The sequence below is a fragment of the Bufo bufo genome, chromosome 2 (assembly GCF_905171765.1).
Source record: "Bufo bufo chromosome 2, aBufBuf1.1, whole genome shotgun sequence".
NCBI classification, from domain to species: Eukaryota; Metazoa; Chordata; class Amphibia; order Anura; family Bufonidae; genus Bufo; species Bufo bufo.
In genome coordinates this window covers 770,394,851-770,411,971 of record NC_053390.1, presented here as the reverse complement: position 1 = coordinate 770,411,971, position 17,121 = coordinate 770,394,851, and the positions used below count along the sequence as shown (strand labels likewise).

The 17,121-nt window shown below is 45.0% G+C and overlaps 1 long non-coding RNA gene across 1 annotated transcript; it reads right to left on the bottom strand.

Annotated features, from left to right (window-relative positions):
• Positions 1-3,490: 3,490 nt before the first annotated feature.
• LOC120991800 lies at positions 3,491-4,536 on the bottom strand. The gene is made up of 2 exons (XR_005776817.1): positions 4,354-4,536; positions 3,491-3,741 (listed from the first exon to the last, which is right to left on the bottom strand). It is a non-coding gene; the product is annotated as an uncharacterized LOC120991800 (long non-coding RNA).
• Positions 4,537-17,121: the final 12,585 nt, after the last annotated feature.

The window sequence follows — 17,121 nt, the reverse complement described above, 5'->3', positions numbered from 1 at the left end:
TACCATTTTCTACCGCACCGGGTGACACCAGCCCTAGCAACGCCACTGGGTCATTGTCCATATGCACTGTGAAGCGACGTCCAATGAGTTCGGAAGCATTTGACTGAATATGAGCAGATAATATTGCCCGAAACACTTCAGAATTCATCCTGCTGCTTTTGTCAGCAGTCACATCATCAATAAATACAAGAGAACCAGTTCCATTGGCAGCCATACATGCCCACGCCATGACACTACTACCACCATGCTTCACTGATGAGGTGGTATGCTTAGGATCATGAGCAGTTCCTTTCCTTCTCCATACTCTTCTCTTCGCATCACTCTGGTATAAGTTGATCTTGGTCTCATCTGTCCATAAGATGTTGTTCCAGAACTGTGAAGGCTTTTTTAGATGTTGTTTGGCAAACTCTAATCTGGCCTTCCTGTTTTTGAGGCTCACCAATGGTTTACATCTTGTGGTGAACCCTTTGTATTCACTCTGGTGAAGTCTTCTCTTGATTGTTGACTTTGACACAAATACACCTACCTCCTGGAGAGTGTTCTTGATCTGGCCAACTGTTGTGAAGGGTGTTTTCTTCACTAGGGGAAGAATTCTTTGGTCATCCACCACAGTTGTTTTCTGTGGTCTTCCGGGTCTTTTGGTGTTGCTGAGCTCACCGGTGCGTTCCTTCTTTTTAAGAATGTTCCAAACAGTTGTTTTGGCCAGGCATTATGTTTTTGCTATCTCTCTGATGGGTTTGTTTTGTTTATTCAGCCTAATGATGGCTTGCTTCACTGATAGTGACAGCTCTTTGTATCTCATCTTGAGAGTTGACAGCAACAGATTCCAAAATCAAATAGCACACTTGAAATGAACTCTGGACCTTTTATCTGCTCATTGTAATTGGGATAATGAGGGAATAACACACACCTGGCCATGGAACAGCTGAGAAGCCAATTGTCCCATTACTTTTGGTCCCTTAACAAGTGGGAGGCACATATGCAAACTGTTGTAATTCCTACACCGTTCACCTGATTTGGATGTAAATACCCTCAAATTAAAGCGGACAGTCTGCAGTTAAAGCACATCTTGATCGTTTCATTTCCAATCCATTGTGGTGGTGTATAGAGTCAAAAATGTTAGAATTCTGTCGATGTCCCAATATTTATGGACCTGACTGTATATGATGATGGGGATTCTACATAGAATGTGAATGGAATAAAAGCACAACTATATTTCTAGGGTATGAATGTGTAACTTTCCTAATTTCTTCCTGTGAGTCAAGATAGGGATGCAGTATTATACCCCATCTGCTCTGAGATCCTGGCTCCTGATCATCCTGCAAAACGGACCCTAAAGGGGCAGCACTTGTGCCAATGTGCCCAAAGTGGGCATTTCTGTACGGGCATGAGGCTCAAAATGTATTGTGAATGGGAAGGTACAGGGCATACTGGGTTTCAACCTGGTCAATTTATTGTTCCTTGTGGAAACTCAGCCCATAGGAGAAGACACCGTTTTAACTTTATATGCATGCCGATCATGTATTTCTCTTATATTCTACCGTCATATACATCCTTATGCCGCTGTCTCTTCTACATTACCCATATGGTTTCATCTACACATGTGGATAGGTTTCCATACCACCAAGTTAATCTCTTTCATACATGTTCCAGTATTTTATTTTGGAGTGCCCCCTTATTGTGTCTCAGGTAGTTGCATGCAGCCCCACATCTGTAATGTGATAGGATGTTTCCTGTGGTCATAGTAATGCCCATATGGAGCTAAGCTGCAGTGTAAAGCAGGACAAAAAATGTGTCTCTACATCAGTGCATGAAGCTGACACAGAGACACTTACTATACCTGAGTGCACAGAGCAGGACATGGCAGCATTACACTATGTCGGTCTGCAGAGCAGAACTGGGGGTTCAGCACTGGAAATGAGGGGTTCACTTCACACCAAAACACATATTACTGACAGCACACTCACTTTTTACCTAAAGTCATCGTTTTTCGCAGAAGTCACTCTCATCATCCTCTACACTGTCACTTGCAGAGGAATGAAGTCGGGACTCCAGCGGGTGCAGAGCTAGCCACTGATGATGTACTGAGTAAAGGGGGGCCCCGAGGACAGGACAGAGGAAGCAGGGAGCTGGAAAGCAGAGCCTGAGCCCCAGACAAGGGACTCAAGACAGGAGCGAGAATTAAGTGTAATTAGGAGGTAGGCCTTTTGTCCAAGACTGGGCCCCCTTCCTCCAGGGGTCCCATAGCAACTGAGTGGTCTGCCTCCGTTGGAGGTACATCGCTGACTCTACCTCTTAATATTTTTATTTTTTCTGTAAAAAAAATCTATATCATATAACCCTCAACGCACACAACGATATCTGTTTTGCGGTCTACAAATTGCGGATTCGCAAAAACAAAAATCTGGATATGGTCCATGTTACATCCACATTTTTGCACGCCTGTTGATTTCAAGGGGTATGTGGTCCGGATATAGTTTCTGTCGATACAAAACTTACCTCTATCCACAAAATTTATGGGACCACCTCTGATCACGAGAACTGGATCCTGTGTCCACTTATGAATTAAGTGGCAGGTCGAGCGTGCACATAGCTACTCTCCATGGGTCTGCTGGAGATAGTCGAGTACAATGCTCAGCTATTTCCAGAAGTCCCATAGACACTAAATGAAGCAGAAGGGAACATGATTGACCTACCATTCCATTTCTTCGGGGACACAGGATCCCCATTCTTATGATCATGGGGGACCCATCAGTCCCCACCAATCAGTCCTCCACTGTAGGTAGGGAATAAAAAAAATAAGCCTAGCTGTAAAACCAAGAAAGGCCATAACTATCTGAGCAGCAAGGGTCCGACACCCTGCACCCCCATCCAGTTGACTATGAAGATTCATAAAGAGACTCAGACACACCACTACTTAATATACACTGACTTCTTTATTAACTGCAAGGTATCAAATGTACAGTAGTTGTTCTCATTAGAAGTCAGGGCACTGGTCTTAAATGTGGTTCTGTTGATGATGGGCCTTTGACTCATGGTGAGTCGGGCCTTCAGCACTCAGGAGAGGAAAAACCCCCAGTGGAGGAAACCTCTAGGGAGCCATGGCTGAAGGACTGCCCCTCCCCTAGGCGGTGGAAAACTGGTGAATGTCAAGTAGGTTGACTTCTGCAGAGACCAAGCCTAGAACCTGCCTTTTGATGCAGCAGGAAATTCACTTCTTTGGTGAATACACCTGTCTGCGGAAAGTCCGGTGAATGACAAGTCCAGTGGTTATTGCAGAGACCAAGCCTGGAATCTGCCTTTGATGCAGCAGGAAACTCACTACTTTGGTGAATACACCTGTCTGCGGAAAGTCCGGTGAATGACAAGTCCAGTGGTGAATGCAGAGACCAAGCCTGGAATCTGCCTTTGATGCAGCAGGAAACTCACTTCTTTGGTGAATACATCTGTCTGCGGAAAGTCCGGTGAATGTCAAGTCCAGTGGTGAATGCAGAGACCAAGCCTGGAATCTGCCTTTGATGCAGCAGGAAACTCACTTCTTTAGTGAATACGTCTGACTGCAGAAAGTCCGGTGGGTGAGTGCAGAGACCGAGCCCGGAATCTGCCTCTTGCTGAAGTGCAGGTCATCTGATCCTGACATGGTGGCCACCATGTCGCTGACTTGTGGTAGAGTCATCACCTCCAGCTGTATCCCATATTCATTGCAGGGACACAGTGAGACCCCCGCTCTGGTACAGTGATCTGCAGATGCAAAAAATATAACTAATTATGACTGAACATGGAAGAACGAAAAATTACATGTAAGTGACACACAATTTACTGTATTAAACTTGGGCCCATGTTTCTAACAGCGATACCAACGCTTATCAATGTCATTGACTGTTATAGCTGTTATTCTTGTTCTGGGACCCACTGCTGTATCCAACATAAACAGAATACACCTTATAAGCGTGGGATGATTTTTTTTCATATATTTTTGGAGCTCAGGAAGGTTTGGAGCTCAGTTTTCCTGATACAAATCACCAAAACCTCTGCTTTATTACACACTTCCATAGTTAAAATTCTGTGAGCCATTGCTCAAGGTAATCTACATATCAAGGTCAATGGGAGCTCCCCCTAGTAGCGACTGTAGGCAGTTAGAATTTTATCATTCTTATATGCCATGTATCAGGCGATTTGGATGATTTTCCACTAATGTCTACTGCTCTAATCATCTTCGTGGAGAATCTAAATCCTACATTATTCTGTGTCATCACTCTGGTGTCTCCAGAATTTGGCATCATGTCTATTATTATTATGAGCTCCTGTTATAAATCGCATCATATTTTATGACTCCTATAACAAGGATCTTACCTTATTTAGGGCTCTTTTTGGTTCTTAAGGCCAATACCTTCTAGCAGGGGTCACTGGTGAAGATCAGGAGATGGTTTCTTCTGCACCTCATTTTGTCTCAGACCTCTGGTGATCCGATCTGCTGCAATTGCCTTCTTAACCCCAGGCTGTTTTCATTTCCAGTGGTGACCAGTGGATACCGCTGTGTCCAAATTATACAGAAAACAATATCAATATACACAATGAGGATACAAGGTCTCCTCATGGATGTGGTCCCTATCATCTGATAGTCTGAGAAATGTTCCTGGGACACAACTGCCTGATAATCGGGTCTGTAGGACCGAGTTAACATAATAAACTAGGCTACCCCCCCTTCCCTCATAAATAGGTATAACTATAGACACAGCAAAGTTATGGGGCCCATAGGCTAAAAGGCCAATGTTTGTGGGGTGTGATTACCCCGAACATTTGGTGTTGTCTAAGTACTTTCTACACATACATATATTATCACATGAGAAGACATTATTACAATCCGTACACGGAAATGATCAAACTTAGAATAGTCACTTACCGATGCCAACAAGTCTGTGGGTTGTAGACCTGTGCCATGGGCCAGCGGTTGTAATCTGGGATTGGGTAGAGGCTGCAGCTTTGGTAAAGTAGAGGATCCAGGTCTGTTTCGGTAATATCAGGCTTCTGGTCAGGGCGATCTCTTGGCCCATCATAGACTCGACATGTCATGAAAGACATGGAGTCGCTAATTGACCCTTTTGGGAAAGCCTGTGATCCTGCCATTCTGTAGGCAGGATATTAGGATATTAGATGGTCTCTCATCACATCGTGCTGGAAGATCGCCGTGGGTTCACCGTCATCTGCCAGAAACTCAAAGGCAAATGCTATGGCGAACACCCCACAGTCATAGGTGTTTCTCTGCTGATCCACGTTGAGAAATTTTAGATTTTTCAGGGGCTCATTGACCACTACACTGTAGATGTTATTAATCTGCTCGCAAACACATAGAGGCAATTTGCTGGTTTTAATGCTGTCGGCCACTAGGATGTCGCTATTTTTGAAGCAGGTGGTCAGCCAGTGCACCCTGTCCTCGTCGTAGTGGATTTGTACGGCCTTCTTTAGCACACTGTACCCTGGAAAGAGAATAGCAGCGGCGGGCTGCAGGCCATCAAAGTCCCCAAACTGATTCTGCAGGAGATCCTGGGCCTTATTAATGATGTCATCGTCCAGCATGCCTTCCTGGCCGCTGCTCTTCAGGATGGATAAGTGCTTTGGAGACAAGTTGTTCTGTGCTCTCCGGGTATAGGCCATCTCCACTTGTGATGTTCCCAGCTCCGGGCTTCCTACATCTTTGGTAGATGGAGCGGACATGTTTTCTGCCGCAGCTCTTTTGGCTGGTGGAAATGTCCCGGACTGACTGTCATTGGAGGTTGGTGCTTTCCGTTTAAGACTGGCTTTGGAAGCTTCACGAGATGCCTTTAAAAGGTCTTCAGCAGACTCAGCCATTTTCTTGTCCGATGTTTTAAGGGTCTCAAAATTTAAAGAGACATTATCCTTCATTGCTGTGTGTTGTTTTTGACGAGTCTTTCTATTACATCGTCGCTTACAGCTCTTTGGTGTTTTTTTAGAAGGTGGTGCTTTGTGGTCAAGGAATGGCTCTACAGTATCAGCGTCCCGAGGTCTTTTTTGTGGGGGTTCCCCATTTTCCGTTTTTTCTCCCAGGGACATGCCTTGTGGTATTAGGGGCCCCTCATGTGCAACGTTTGGATCAGCAATAAAAATAGTTGGTGTCTTCTCAGCTATGTCATGGCGGATGACGTGGTTTTTACGTCTTAAGGCAACTGACCTGAAGAAGCTCCTGACCTGTGTTATGATGGTTGATTTCTTGGCCAGGAAGCTGGAGTTCCTCATCAGAGTCCTCCATTTTTGATTCAGTTTCCTGAATCGGGTCAGAAGGAATGAGCAAATCGACATGCAGGATGAGAGAGAGTTGACCAGCAGCCGCCGATCAACATACCGCAGACGCCTATGAATCCTCATGATGGCGTCCAATCTTCTTTCTGAAGTTCTGTGCATCCAACATGGAGTCCCACCATCACAAATCCATCATTGTGATGTCATCCAGTGACATCACGGCTGTAGGCCCAGTTCTAGAACATTCTATGCAAATGTGGTGACATCACAATACTCTGCCAGGATGAAGGCCAGATTATTTTAATATGTTAATGAACTAAGATATATGGATAGTGTTTGTTTAATGGATCCAGATTTTCAGTTTTCTATACATTGATTTTAACCTTAACAGTAAATTTTCTGCTTCACATTTTTAGTTTGATTTGGTGGCAGATTTTTTATTTTTTATCTGTATAGTTCCAAAACTTTATATAGATCTTTATATTATATGAAACACTCTAATCCTTTAAATAAAATTGCAGAATTTGAGGCGCAGATGCTGCAGAACCTCTTTTCTGAAAAGTAAGGAAGAGATTCCGTCCACCGTTGATTGCTTGGATAAGGCCTCGTCCTTCTCATCAGAAGGTCTGCAGTATGTGAGATGTGTACTTTTGTGTTGTGCTCACACTGGTGATTACGAAGGGGTTGTCCAAATTGTAGAATCCATTTCATTTCGGCCGCCGATTGACACCAGAGTTATATGCAAGTGGTACGCCGCCATAATACGCTCCCAAAGAAGTCTATGGGGCCTTAGTGTACCCAAGAGCGTAAGTAGGCGCAAAATTTGGAAACACCCCAAGCAACTTCCCCAAAACCTCTCCTCCTGCATTGAGTCCTGCACAGTTCAGGAGGAGGAGTCAAGAGTTTACTAATCAATGGCTGATGAAAGCACCTCCCCCTTATTAATGCCCTGCCATCTACATGCAGATAGTCCTCTTCTCTCTGAGGGTTTGTGTCCCTGTAGTTTATAATCTTCTGTCCTTACTGTAACCTGATCATCTCTCCACATACTTACCTTACACTTACACACAGCAGCAAAATTGAACAGGCAGTGCTGCAGTGTAAAGCATAAGGGAGATACAGAACAGCAGACCAAGTTTATATGGAGACAGGACCTCCTATACACAATGCAGCTAAGCTGCAGTCACTGATCATTATGATTATGGATGCTGATGTTCAAGCCGAGAGTGGTTGTTTTATGGCTGATGATCAGCGATTGACGTACGACCCTGTTGGTAAGTTATCTTCTTATTTCAGGTTATTTTCCTGTGCCCCCCCCCCATTAAAGATAACTGTCTGTGTATCTTAGCACTATATGGTATTATTTTGGAGGCTGTATATGACGGTCTTGTCTTAGCACTCCACGGTGGTATTACACAGGCGTTATATGGCAGTATTATTTTAAAATTATATGTTGATAATTAGGGTTGAGCGAATCGAGCTTAGGATCATCAATCCAAAGTCGATTCGCTCCAAAACTTTGTTTTTAATGTAGTTTCCGTACAGAATTTATAATGTATTGGTTCTACGTAGATAAATTTCGTCTTGGCCGAAGTCGCACAAGACTTCAATGAAAGACTTCAGTAAATTAGGAATCCAAAGTCGGGTTCAATACCGAGGTACCAGCCAGTACCAAACCCGACTTCGGATTCCTATTTAAAAATGTTTTTAAAAACGTAGAAAGGAATACTGAATGAATTCAGTGAAGTCTCGCAACTTTGGCCATTACGAATTTTGTCTACGCAGAGCCAATACATTTTAATGCTGTACAGAGACCGCATTAAAAAGTTTGTTTTTCTGATCTCTGATCCGAAGCTCTATTGGCACAACCCTAGTGATAATATGCAGGCTGTATAGCATTATCATGGCAGCATATGGTGGTATCATACAGTTTGATTATGGCATTATTATGTTAGCGCTATATGGTGGTATTATGCCGGCGGTATGTGGCAGTATTAACTTAGCACCATATGGATATTTTCTGTAGCCTATAAATAACAGTATTATGTTCTCACTATATGGTGGTATTATATAGGCTGTATATGACACTATTATCTTGGAAGTACATGGTGGTATGATACCGGCTGTATATGGTGATATTACGTTATCACTATATGGTGGTATTATATAGGCTGTATATGACACTATTATCTTGGCAGTACATAGTGGTATGATACCGGCTGTATATGGTGATATTACGTTATCACTATATGGTGGTATTATACAGGCTGTGTATGGCAGTATTACTTTAGTAGTATATGGTGGCTATATACCGGCTGTATATGGCGGTATTACTTTAGCAGTATATGGTGGTTTTCTTCTTATTAGTCATTGTAGCCATCCACAATCCTGTACACCCCATGTGACAACCCTTTGGGGGGATCTGCACTGGCGGCCGTATTAGTTGTCACCCAAGTTTTCTAAAACCAGCTTGTGGATAAGTCATGGAGGCCTAGAAGTAAGTATATACTATATCAGTACGTGTCACATATATTCCTGAGATCTGGGTGATGATGATGATGATATATCACAGGGTGTGTGGCCGGAAGATCTTCCAGCTTCCTGATCACTGTCACAGATTGGAGCCAATGGTGAAGACATAATTGACATCTTTTACCAACAGCAGAATTTTTGACGAATATTCCTCTATCAAAATCAGTTACATAATCAGAGATGCAAAATAACCTGGTCAGGAAGGGGTAAAAACATTTATCAAAACCGTAATTGTAGATTTCGATGCTTCTTGGCATATAATAGTGTAATAATATGTAGGATATAACACTGATCAGATATTACACCCCCTGGTGGATGAGGAGTGATAGCAGCCGGTCCCCGCAGATTATCGCCACAGCTTCATGATATCTCACATACAGGACATGCACTGCAGTGAGATAACAGCGTCCTGTCCCTTTAAATTTCCTCTTCCAGATGTCACTGCTCAGCAGCTAATGGGATTGCTGGATTTTTGTCACGGCGGACAGGATATCAGACACATAGAAAAATAAAGAAATACGTTTCTAGGCGAGAAGCTGGGGATCAAGGTCACCTCCTGACAAATCCCTACCAGCTCTCCCTATTCTGCTATGCCCACATTCAGACACTTAAGGTGGGAACAATGTGTCCTCGTGCCTGGGCTGAAAACACCCCAAGGTCCCTAAAATGATGAAAGGGGGATAGAGGCAGCCTGCTCCCTCAGAACCTGGAGGGACAGGCGTCTCTCTTACAGTCTAGACAGCAAACCACAAGAAAACAGAAACCAAGTTATCTTTCAGAGCAGGAACAGCCAATCCTTCCTTTCTTCCTTTCACAAAGCCAGCCAGAAGCTATAACCCGCAAGGAACACTGGGAGTGGGTGTGATTTAAACTGAAACCAACGACCCCACCCAGTGCACCTGAGGGGAGGCGGATCTAGCTCGACTCCAAAACAAAACAAAGGCTAGGCAAGTGCTGCTAATCTGGCAGACCTCCCTACATAGCCTGAGCAGGGTATGACAATTTAAACTTGAAAGAAAACCAACGGTCAGTGGTCCTCAGACCGTTACAGGACGACGAGAGGTGAAGATGGACGCCGGTGAGATCTCACACCCTCATCTGACATCTCCCATGATGCTTCACATTTATCCTAAATCCTACCTGTCCCAAACACCACTAGGGGGAGCTAGCCGTATATGGAGTTATACATCTGGGTGTAGTGAGCTCCCCCTAGTGGCTGGTGCAGGATTCACAAATTCTGTCAGTTAAGGTCCTGTGCTGGCAGTATTGTTTATTGAGGGCCCTGTGCTGGGAATTGGGGGCTTTCTGTTTGCAGTATTGTAAATGGGGACAATGTGCTGGCTCTGAAAATAGGGGTATTTTTTTAAATGTTGTTAACTGGGGTATTTTACTGTCTTTTTGGGGGTGAGTTCTGTACTCCTGACTCCTGGGCAGAATGAATTTAGAAATAAACATGTCATATATCTGTATAGGGTCCAGTACAACCCAGTCTGCACTATAGGGAAGATGTATCAGAACTGGTGCAAAGGAAAACTGGCTCAGTTGCCCATAACAACCAATCAGATTCTACCTTTCATTTTCCAAATGAGTTTTTAAAAATGAAAGGAACGATCTGATTGGTTGCTATGGGTAACTGAGCCAGTTTTCCTTCATATAAGTTGAGATAAATCTCACCTCTGTGTTATGTGCGGTATTACGTATATGGGCCCTTCTGCTATAAGGGACACTACAGACACCCAGTAAAGATGGCACTATATATATATATATATATATACAGTGGCGGAAATAATTATTTGACCCCTCACTGATTTTGTAAGTTTGTCCAATGACAAAGAAATGAAAAGTCTCAGAACAGTATCATTTCAATGGTAGGTTTATTGTAACAGTGGCAGATAGCACATCAAAAGGAAAATCGAAAAAATAACTTTAAATAAAAGATAGCAACTGATTTGCATTTCATTGAGTGAAATAAGTATTTGAACCCTCTAACAAAAAAAGACTTAATACTTGGTGGAAAAACCCTTGTTTGCAAGCACAGAGGTCAAACGTTTCTTGTAATTGATGACCAAGTTTGCGCACATTTTAGGAGGAATGTTGGTCCACTCCTCTTTGCAGATCATCTCTAAATCCCTAAGGTTTCGAGGCTGTCTCTGTGCAACTCTGAGCTTGAGCTCCCTCCATAGGTTTTCGATTGGATTAAGGTCCGGAGACTGACTAGGCCACTCCATGACCTTAATGTGCTTCTTCTTGAGCCACTCCTTTGTTGCCTTTGCTGTATGTTTTGGGTCATTGTCGTGCTGGAACACCCATCCACGACCCATTTTCAGTTTCCTGGCAGAGGGAAGGAGGTTGTCGCTCAGGATTTCACGATACATGGCTCCGTCCATTTTCCCGTTTATGCGAATAAGTTGTCCTGTGCCCTTAGCAGAAAAACACCCCCAAAGCAAAATGTTTCCACCCCCATGCTTGACGGTGGGGACGGTGTTTTGGGGGTCATAGGCAGCATTTTTCTTCCTCCAAACACAGCGAGTTGAGTTAATGCCAAAGAGCTCTATTTTGGTCTCATCAGACCACAGCACCTTCTCCCAGTCACTCTCTGAATCATTCAGGTGTTCATTGGCAAACTTCAGACGGGCCTGCACATGTGCCTTCCTGAGCAGGGGGACCTTGCGAGCCCTGCAGGATTTTAATCCATTGCGGTGTAATGTGTTTCCAATGGTTTTCTTGGTGACTGTGGTCCCTGCTAATTTGAGGTCATTAACTAACTCCTCCCGTGTAGTTCTAGGATGCTTTTTCACCTTTCTCAGAACCATTGACACCCCACGAGGTGAGATCTTGCGTGGAGCCCCAGAGCGAGGTCGATTGATGGTCATTTTGTGCTCCTTCCATTTTCGAACAATCGCACCAACAGTTGTCACCTTCTCTCCCAGCTTCTTGCTAATGGTTTTGTAGCCCATTCCAGCCTTGTGCAGGTCTACAATTTTGTCTCTGACATCCTTGGACAGCTCTTTGGTCTTTCCCATGTTGGAGAGTTTGGAGTCTGCTTGATTGATTGATTCTGTGGACAGGTGTCTTTTATACAGGTGACTAGTTAAGACAGGTGTCCTTAATGAGGGTGACTAATTGAGTAGAAGTGTCTAACCACTCTGTGGGAGCCAGAACTCTTAATGGTTGGTAGGGGTTCAAATACTTATTTCACTCAATGAAATGCAAATCAGTTGCTATCTTTTATTTAAAGTTATTTTTTCGATTTTCCTTTTGATGTGCTATCTGCCACTGTTACAATAAACCTACCATTGAAATGATACTGTTCTGAGACTTTTCATTTCTTTGTCATTGGACAAACTTACAAAATCAGTGAGGGGTCAAATAATTATTTCCGCCACTGTATACTGCATGATCATATGTGATTAATATCCTCTTATATGTAACGTGAATGTCCGCCTTTTATCATCAGGACATTTTTTATGTTGATTCATTTCTTGATATATTTTTATAGTGATCAGAGCTCTGTTTTACTGATACAAAGCTCCAAATCCTCTGCACTGATATAAATGGTAACATTAGATCTGCCTGCAGACACCACTAGAGGGAGCTCAGGACCCATGACTGCCTGTACAGTATGCTTCTCTGCTCCCCCTAGTGGAGGCTGCAGGCAGCTACAATTTATCATTTTATTCTAAGGTTTTGCAGGGTATTCGGAGCTCTGTATGAGGAAAGCTGATCTCTGACTGACTGCTATAAAGATATATGAAGAAGTTATAAATGGTTCTTCAGGACTTCCATATTACTACCCTTAGGACCGGCCATCAGTGTGTGATCACAAGGGTCCTACACCTGGGAGAACATTCACTGCCTTTATCAGATCTGTGACTAAGTCTCTTTTATGGGTTAACACATCGCACTATGATTTCTCCAATTCTGGACGAATACAGGATTGGAGCAGGCCGCACTTCTCTGGAGGTAAGTGGCTTCATTGTAATCTGACCCTTTGTCCTATCATCCATGAGGAGTGGTAAGTGGTCACTTACTGTATTCTCTTCTCTTTAGGACATCTACTGCCTCCAGCAGTGCATCTATGGCCTGGGACCCTTCTCAAGTGAGAATTTTTTGGTAATAAGACTCGACTATGAAAACTTGATCTGAGCTCGAGGTTTAGACTGATCTGAAGTAAACTCATGATCTAGTTGTGTTCTCCCTGCAGCTTATCCCTGCACCGTGGAGGAGAGAGACCAACAACGTCTCATCTATTCCATGAGATTCCTCCCATCTCCAATCTTCAAGATGGAGGTGAGTGATTCTACTTTCTGTCATATTGTCCTCCAGATTCCTCCATGTTCTGTCTATAGATGTGAAGGTTTAATAGGAACGTCTCATAGATGAGTGACTGAATCTGTTCTTAGCGCCTCATGCCAACCAACCAAGAAGCTCAATAGAAATACCTGCCTTTTCCATTGGAGGAAGAAGATCCAGAGCCGGCATTGATGAAGGCAAGCCAACTGTGCGAAGACCTGCCGGTGGAGAAGGCCAAGAGAGAGCGAGAGAAGGCAGAGACATCCCGGGAGCAGCAGGATGAGACTACTGAGAAGAAGCAGAAAAAAGAACAGAGGATGGTGAAACTGGATGTGAAGAGCAAGAACCTGAGAAGAGTTCAGAATCAGCCTGGAAGAAGACAGAAGATCCGCCAGCCAACCAGGGGTGTAGATATAGGGGGGGGGGGGGGTAGGGGGGTTCAACCGAACGACCACATACTGTACGAACGACCACATACTGTATTACTGGGGCGGGGCACGGGAGCGCATAGCTCCCTCTCCCGTCGCCTATCACCGCCATAGGCTTCAGGCCTTGTGGGCCTGAGGCCTATGCGGTAGTGAAATCCCGGCGCAGGCGTGCGTGATGACGTCATTGCGCGCCTGTGCCGGGACGCAGCACTGTGACGCGCCTGACTCATCCCGCCTTCCTCTGCGAGCAAGCGCCTGGCCCTGGACATAGGTGAGTATTTAGCTTTTCATTTTTTGTTCATTTTTTTATTTTTATTTCATGTGCCTACTTTGGGGGGGGGGCACACAGGAGGACATATTAGGGAAGATAAATCGAGTACATGATGGGGAGGGGAATGTGGGGCTGTATGGGGCCAAATTATTATGGGAGGGAATACTATGTGGGGGCAAATTATTATGGGAGGGACTACTATGTGGGGGCAAATTACTATATGGGGCAGTGTGGGGGCAAATTATTGTGTGGGGGCAGTGTGGGGGACTACTATGTGGGGGCAAATTTCTATATGGGGGCAGTGTGGGGGAAACTATTGTGTGGGGGTAATTGCTATGTGGGGACAGTGTGGGGTAATTTCTATGTGGGGACAGTGTTGGGAAATTGCTATGTGGGGGCAAATTACTATGTGGGGCAGTGTGGGCAAATTGCTATGTGGGGGCAAATTACTATGTGTGGCAAATTACTATGTGGGGGAAGTGTGGGAAAATTGCTATGTGGGGGAAAATTACTATGTGGGGCAAATTACTATGTGGGGGCAGTGTGGGGAAATTGCTATGTGGGAACAGTGTGGGGAAATTGCTATGTGGGGGCAAGTTACTATGTGGGGGCAGTGTGGGGGAAAATTACTATGTGGGGGCAGTGTGGTGGATATTACTATATGGGGGTGTTGCTATTGGGGAGGCACTGTAGGGGAAATTCTATTATTTCTGGGGACACTATAAAGGGATTATTGCCTGGAGCACAATAGAGGGTGTTATTATTACTAGGGGCACTCTAGGGGACATCATAATTGCTGTAGACACTATAGGGAGATTTGGGGTAATTTATCAAACTGGTGTAACGCAGAACTGGCTTAGTTGCCCATAGCAGCCAATCAGATTCCACCTTTCATATTTGACAGCTCTTTTGGAAATCCAGTTCTACTTTACACCAGTTTGATAAATTACCCCAATTATGTCTATTAGGGTCACTATTTTTTCAGCAGTATAGTACCTGGGGCATTGGGGGGCACAACGGGCACAGTATTGGGGGTGGCAGGATGACACTGTGGGGACACCAGGATGGGGAGGTTGATGGAAAAATTTAGAAATCTAACGTGTCTGTGTTACAAACTGTAGAGACGAGATGCGGCTGAAAGAATTTGCCATGGTGGTCTGGGTCAAATGGAGGTGAAGAGGAAAGAGAAGGTCTACATGACAGGAGATGTCACTGGATGTAAGAGGTATGTGGTGCTGTATTCTCCTCCATGTCTTTTTTATTATAATTATATGTATTTTAAATTTGGCGACCAAATTTTTCAGTTTAGGACTAGAGTTGAGCGAATACCTGGATGTTCGGGTTCGAGAAGTTCGGCCGAACTTCCCGGAAATGTTCGGGTTCGGGATCCGAACCCGAACCGAACTTCGTCCCGAACCCGAACCCCATTGAAGTCAATGGGGACCCGAACTTTTGGAAAGAGCTAAAGGGCTGCAAAAGGCAGCAACATGTAGGTAAATCCCCTGCAAACAAATGTGGATAGGGAAATGAATTAAAATAAAAAAAAAATTAAAAAAAATGACCCAATATCAATTGGACAGAGGTCCCATAGCAGAGAATCTGGCTTCACGTCAGCAGAGAATCAGTCTCTTCATGCCATAGCAAAGAATCTGGCTTCATGTCAGCAGAGAATCAGTCTCTTCATGCCATAGCAGAGAATCTGGCTTCATGTAACCCACCACTGGAAGAGGCCACTGTCACATATTTAGGCCCCGGCACCCAGACAGAGGAGAGCGGTCCCGTAACAGAGAATCTGGCCTTATGTCAGCGCAGAATCTGTCTTCATGTCATAGCAGAGAATCAGGCTTCACGTCACCCACCACTGGAACAGGCCACTGTCACACATTTAGGCCCAGGCACCCAGGCAGAGGAGAGAGGTTCCGTAACAGAGAATCTGGCCTTATGTCAGCACAGAATCTGTCTTCATGTCATAGCAGAGAATCAGGCTTCACGTCACCCACCACTGGAACAGGCCACTGTCACACATTTAGGCCCAGGCACCCAGACAGAGGAGAGAGGTCCCGTAACAGAGAATCTGGCCTTATGTCAGCGCAGAATCTGTCTTCATGTCATAGCAGAGAATCAGGCTTCACGTCACCCACCACTGGAACAGGCCACTGACACACATTTAGGCCCAGGCACCCAGGCAGAGGAGAGAGGTCCCGTAACAGAGAATCTGGCCTTATGTCAGCACAGAATCTGTCTTCATGTCATAGCAGAGAATCAGGCTTCACGTCACCCACCACTGGAACAGGCCACTGTCACATATTTAGGCCCAGGCACCCAGGCAGAGGAGAGAGGTCCCGTAACAGAGAATCTGGCCTTATGTCAGCGCAGAATCTGTCTTCATGTCATAGCAGAGAATCAGGCTTCACGTCACCCACCACTGGAACAGGCCACTGTCACACATTTAGGCCCAGGCACCCAGGCAGAGGAGAGAGGTCCCGTAACAGAGAATCTGGCCTTATGTCAGCGCAGAATCAGTCTTCATGTCATAGCAGAGAATCAGGCTTCACGTCACCCACCACTGGAACAGGCCACTGTCACACATTTAGGCCCAGGCACCCAGGCAGAGGAGAGAGGTCCCGTAACAGAGAATCTGGCCTTATGTCAGCACAGAATCTGTCTTCATGTCATAGCAGAGAATCAGGCTTCACGTCACCCACCACTGGAACAGGCCACTGTCACATATTTAGGCCCAGGCAGAGGAGAGAGGTCCCGTAACAGAGAATCTGGCCTTATGTCAGCGCAGAATCTGTCTTCATGTCATAGCAGAGAATCAGGCTTCACGTCACCCACCACTGGAAAAGGCCACTGTCACACATTTAGGCCCAGGCACCCAGGCAGAGGAGAGAGGTCCCGTAACAGAGAATCTGGCCTTATGTCAGCGCAGAATCAGTCTTCATGCCATAGCAGAGAATCAGGCTTCACGTCACCCACCACTGGAACAGGCCACTGTCACACATTTAGGCCCAGGCACCCAGGCAGAGGAGAGAGATCCCGTAACAGAGAATCTGGCCTTATGTCAGCGCAGAATCTGTCTTCATATCATAGCAGAGAATCAGGCTTTACGTCACCCACCACTGGAACAGGCCACTGTCACATATTTAGGCCCAGGCACCCAGGCAGAGGAGAGAGGTCCCGTAACAGAGAATCTGGCCTTATGTCAGCACAGAATCTGTCTTCATGTCATAGCAGAGAATCAGGCTTCACGTCACCCACCACTGGAACAGGCCACAGTCACATATTTAGCCCTAGGCACCCAGGCAGAGGAGAGAGGTCCCGTAACAGAGAATCTGG